The sequence below is a fragment of the Jaculus jaculus genome, chromosome 3 (genome assembly GCF_020740685.1).
Source record: "Jaculus jaculus isolate mJacJac1 chromosome 3, mJacJac1.mat.Y.cur, whole genome shotgun sequence".
Taxonomy (NCBI): Eukaryota; Metazoa; Chordata; class Mammalia; order Rodentia; family Dipodidae; genus Jaculus; species Jaculus jaculus.
In genome coordinates, this window is record NC_059104.1 from 179,359,920 (window position 1) to 179,365,919 (window position 6,000).

The 6,000-nt window shown below is 48.3% G+C and overlaps 1 non-coding gene across 1 annotated transcript; it reads left to right on the forward strand.

Moving 5' to 3' along the window:
* Positions 1–5,549: 5,549 nt before the first annotated feature.
* On the forward strand, positions 5,550–5,655 carry LOC123459744. Its single transcript, XR_006636491.1, has one exon. It is a non-coding gene; the product is annotated as a U6 spliceosomal RNA (small nuclear RNA).
* The last annotated feature ends 345 nt before the right edge of the window (positions 5,656–6,000 follow it).

Sequence of the window (6,000 nt, forward strand, 5' to 3'; positions counted from 1 at the left end):
CCTTAACTGCTAAGCCATCTCTCCAGCCCAGAAACATGACATTCTAAAGCAACAATTCAGTGACAGCAGCCATTCTAAGGCAGGGAAGGCTAAGCATCCTGAGCCACGAAAAGTCTTGGTTCTGGGAGGAGTGGACGGAAAGCCAGAAGAGCCAAAGTTCGACAGGTAGAAAGCCATATCAGATGACAGGTATCAGAAGACTGCAGTTTATCCTCAGAACAATTAGCAGCAGCTCTTATGTGGAGCCCTCCCCACTGTGTGCAGAAGCTGTGAGCTTACGAGGTCTGGGACGGCCCTCATCTCCAGGTGCAGAGCAAAGAGGACCCAGACAGGAAGGTGGAGACTCCACCCAGCCCTTGCCCCAATCTAGTCCTCTCTCTCATAAATAAATAAATAAGAAACAAAGAAGACTACGAGATGAGAATGAGGACCAGTGCTCCCATCCTTTTCCTCCTAGAAGATGCCATTCCCCCACATGTGGTTTCCATGGAGGGGGCACAAGTGTTGCCATCCATCCTGAGAGGGTCCGGGTTAACCCACAGACACCGTAACCTGCAAACACTCAAGGGCTTTATATAAAGTGGACAGTAGGGCTGGAAAGATGGTTTAGCTGTTAAGGCATCTGCCTGCAAAGTCAAAGGATCCCAGTTCAATTCTACAGGACCCACGTAAGCCAGATGCACAATGGGGCGCACACATTTGGAGTTCATTTGGAGTGGCTGGAGGCCCTGGTGCACCAGTTCTCTCTCTTTCTCTCTCTCTCCCTCTGTCTCTCTCAAATAAATAAAACACATTTTTTTTAAAAAATAAAATAGGGCTGGAGAGATGGCTTAGCAGTTAAGCGCTTGCCTGTGAAGCCCAAGGACCCCGGTTCGAGGCTCGATTCCTCAGGACCCAAGTTAGCCAAATGCACAAGGGGGCGCACGTGTCTGGAATTCGTTTGCAGTGGCTGGAGGCCCTGGCATGCCCATTCTCTCTCTTTTTCTTTCTCTCTCTCTCTTTCTGCCCCTCTTTCTCTCTCTATCACTCTCAAATAAATAAACAAAAAAATTAAAATAAAATAAAGTGTGCAGTAGTTACAGAGGACGTCCATGCGTGTTCCTGTGTATGCTGTTGTCTCTAGGTTCCTTACGAAGCCTGATGCAGTAGAGGCTAGGTGAGGAGTCGTCACACTGCGTCTGGGGAGTGATGACAAATTCAATGCATTGTTCTCTGCTTATCTTTGATCTGGGCTGGTTGACTCTATAGGCACAGAGATCCACCAACCCAAAGCATTGACTATTTGAACCTGCGAGATGTGAAATACATTATTTCATTTTCCAAATTCATCCTGACCACCATGCAGGATAACGTTACAATGCTGCCAACTTATATCTCACCTACCATAGACAGGTCACACCCTGCCTGGTGCCGGGATTACAGGTGGGCGCAACCACACCCAGGCTGCGTGGTGTTGGGGTTTCCTGTGTGCTCCGCAAGCACTCTCCCAAGTGAGCTACGCCCCCAAACCGACCTCCAAGAGCTTTGAAAATGTCAGAAATATCCTTGCAAATTCCCACATGGGAGATCCTGGGTGAAAAAAAAAAAAAACAGTCCACTGGTAGTGGCCTCAGAACACTTCTCCTTGGTGGCCCCTGTGACCTGAGTAGGCTGTATTCCTGCCTCGACTCCCCCAAGCTCTCTGCAGGCGCCTGGGAGCTGGCTGTTTTGCTGCCATTTGAAAGAGGGGTTAGGCAATTCCGAGAAGCACCAGTGATTAAGATGAATGATGTTTTATCAACGAAACAGACTTTTCATTTCTTTTTATCGATTTTCATGTTTTCACATCTTCAGATGCTATCGGTTGGCCCAGGGAAGCATTCCAAGGCACACAAACGTCATTTAGGCAACAACATGAAAGGGCGTTATGCTTTATTGAGGTGGACAGGACAATAGATAAATATTTAATCTGCTGCACATCGGCTCAGTATTGGAGCCAGGGCCCGGGCTGTTCACTTCTGCTGTTCTGTGACTTCCTGGAAACCGTGACAATGGTCTTGCCACCCACCTGCAGGTACATGCCCTTGGCAAATATTTGGTGTTTCTAAAAGCAGCTCGGGCGATAGAGACTACCTTGTAGATTATGGTACTGGAGGATAGTGATACAGGAATTCAGGGTGGTTTTTTTGAGAGTGTGAGGTCCTCATCTCAGCTCTTAGATGGGCAAAAACTGAGGAGCAAGGGCTAGGCTCCTGGAAGATCAATGGTCACACTGAACTCTAAATCCGTGGCCTTTGGATCCTTGTCTTATAAATTTTAACAAATGAGGTCCATGGACCAGAGGATAAGGTTTAGAAAGATTTTATTATAGAGTTGAGGAGGGAGAGCTTTAATAAAAGGAGAGCTTAAGGGAAGACATGAATCCAGAGCTCTTGCTCAAAAGGTGGGGGTGGGGGGAGGCTCCCAGATCAAATGAGAAGCCCACCTGGAGACCAAGGTTGGGGTCTGGTATGGTCTGGGGTGAGGTTTTCTGGGAAAGGACAATCCTTCCAGAAATCTTCATCCTCCAGCAAGGGCCTTCTCAGAAGGGGGTGACCACTTCATAAAGTGGAAGGACTCCCCCAGGAGTCAGAGAAGAAGAGCCCAGGCTCTGCCTTATAAGCCCGAGGACCTTTCATGTCTTCAGCCACATCTAGTTCACTTTTGGAGACCCTGTCACCTCTAAACAGCCTCAGTAGAACCCCTTGTGGAACAGACACTTGAATTGAAGTCCTGAGCAGTGAGACAACACTAAGGCTAAGGGACCCAAGGTCATGGGCTCTCATCTCTCTCTCTTCTCATTCTGAGTTCTCTGCTCCATACAACACCTATGGGGACGGTTTGAATTCTCTGAGTCCCACTGGACCTGTTCTGTCTGCATCAGCGGTTCTCCAGTGTGATTTCTGCAAGGTTCTGCTTTGGAACTGCATGCTATACAGGCCCAGTACGAAGGCTGTCACCTCCTGTGACCAGCCAAGCTCATCACCAATGGGTCTAATCAGGAGCTACCAGAAAGCTTTTTATTTATAAAATTCGACCATCCAGAGAATACTACTTCCAGTCAAGATGGCAGATGCATAGCCATGCCAGAGCTCTGTAGGGTGAAATCAGGCAAGAATTGTGGGGCTCTGATGCTAAAGGTAGTGAGAACTGAAGACAACCGTAACCTATCAACAAGACAAGAGTAGATAGCTGACTCCCTGGCTGGAGAGGAACCACCCCTCACACAACATCCAGGACCCAGAGGCAGGGGGAACCACCAAGGAACTGGCGAGAAGGGCAAGGGCGCTGCTCCCACGGTGAGCCTGACAACCTGCACCAGAGTGATGAAGACAGACACTGAGGAGACTCAAAACACACCCAAGCTGAAATCCACAAGCTGCTGAGAGCTCAACACTGAAGTACACTTCAAACACACCCACCAAGGCTCAGAGAATTTTGTGGAAGAGGGATGGAAAGATTGTAAGAGACACAGGGTAGGAGGGAATGTCCAGAGACATTGCCCTCCCACACAATGGCTGACAGCTGCTCTCACAACTCACAGCTCACAATGCCATGGTAAATACCAGCAATCCCCCGGAGGAGGGCCCTCAGTGGAATGAGGGCAGGGTATGATGGTACCAGCACATGATGTGTCCCTACAAAGATTCTACTTAATGAAAAAAAAAAAAAAGCTCAAGCATCCATACTTCTTCATTTACAAATTAAAAGCCTGTCTGACCTATGTACATTCTGTGCAATTTGTCAATAAAATGGAGAGAGAGCTTTCTCTCCTGTTCTCCCATGATGATTCAACACCCATGTGAAGTGTTCTCACCCATGGTGGCACAGGTGTGTCTAAACTGATGAAATGGGACTCCAAACACCATGGGACCAGACATCTAGTCCACTCCCGGAGCTGGCCACCCTCAGAACACCCACAAGCAAGTCAGGCACTCAAGTCAGGGAACATGTGCACAACGTCTGTTCCTTTTTTTTGTTTTTTCGAGGTAGGGTCTCACTCTAGTCCAAGCTGACCTGGAATTCACTATGTAGTCTCAGGGTGGCCTCAAACTCACAACGGTCCTCCTACCTCTACCTCTTGAGTGCTGGGATTAAAGGAGTGCACCACCTCACCCAGAAGAATGTCTGCTCTTCATTGATCTATATGTGTGCACAAAACAGGGTCACAGCATGAGGGTCCCCTTCCAAATGATTCTTCTGTCCTAATGGCAGTGGCAGATGGCTCACTGGACACAGTTCAGGGGCGTGATGGAGCATCACAGGTCCCAGTTAGATTGCCTTCAGCCCCTGCTGCTATGAAATCTCAGGAACATTTGCTAAGATGAGTGACCCTGCTCCGTTCATACTGACGCTACAAACACCACACGACTCACCCTAAGATGAACATTTAGGGGCATTTCTCCAATGTCTTGCTCCTTATTACAACATCATCATCTTCATACAACAGATTCTAAATAGCCATCAAAGATCTGATGTCCATCCTTGGCTCAACTGGGAGCCATTTGACTATCCTTCCACTCAGCCCTTCCTTACTTCTCTAAGCTCACTCTTTAGTCACCCCATTTCTGTTTCTAATTGTTCCCCAACATGGACTCACTCCATAAAACCATGGAATGAATAGTACCTGCTAACAACTTAGCCACTGTCAACTTGACAGGACCTAGAATCACTGGTAAGGGATATCTCGATTAGGTTGATTGTGGTAGGAAGACCCACCTTAAGTGTGGGTGGCACCTTTCAGTGGGCTGGGGTTTGGAGCTGTATAAAGAGGACAGAGTCAGGCTGGAGAAATTGCTCAGTGGTTAAGGCGCTTGCCTCCAAGACTTAATAACCAGGGTTATATTCCCCAGTACCTACATAAAGCCAGATACACAAACTAGCACATGTATCTGGAGTTCATTTGCAGTGGCTAGAAGCCCCCACATACCGAGCTATCAGCTGGGTGTGGTGGCACATGTCTTTCATCCCAGCACCTGGGAGGCAGAGGTAAGAGAATCACTGTGAGTTCAAGGTCATCCCTGAACTACAGAGTGAGTTCCAGGTCAGCATGGGCTAGAGTGATGCCACACTGCAACAGGTACAGTAAACAAGACAGACACACGTCCCGCCCCATGCACATATGCTCTGCCCTCCAAACCCATATTGACTCTCTGTAATCACATCCCTGCTGGGATCTGCCACTCCCCTTTGGATGTGCCATGTACAGCCTGTGCCCTTCCAAAGCCAAGGATCTCACAAGAGGAATAGCCACTCCCTTTTGGAAAACGTGAGCCCCCAGCCCCTTTCTGTTCGGGCTAAAGAAAAGAGGTTCAGGGAACCTTTGCTGGACTATACGCAAATGCCCAACACGTGGCTCTAGAGGATGGGCATCGTAACAGCCTACCTGTCAAGAGGAAACAGAGAGTCAAAGAGACCCCACCTGGGACTGGCACCCAGCTCTACCTCATTCTGAAGTCCCCCTTCTCTTTCCCACAGCACCCTGCTGCCTCTGGTTCCTTGAACCTTGACTCTGCAGGCCACACATGTCAGTGCTCGCTTTGGCAGCGCATATACTGAAATTGCAATGAAACAGACAAGATGAGCATGGCCCCTGAACAAGTGAATTGAGCCTGAAAAAAAAAAATAAATGTCAGTGGGATTCCACTCTCCCTGGGAAGCAGTGGTCCTTTTAACATATACATGCTGTGTTTCCCCTTAACTTTATGCGTTTGCTTACATCATCTACTTGTGAGTCAGTAGGCAGAGGAGGAGGGGCCTTCCTTAACTGCCTGCAAGAAACTCTGAAAAACTTAACAAAACTCCAAAGGTTTTCTTTTGAGGGTACTTAATGTTTTGTTTTGTTTTCCTGCCAAAGTTCTTTAGAGGTGCTCTGGGGAAGAGGCATGGGTCTGAATACTGAGGAATTCTCACTTCTTCAACAGAGAAGTGTCCTGTCATTGTTGGGGACGAGTGGGGTTGGGGCGCTGTCCTCTGGGCAGA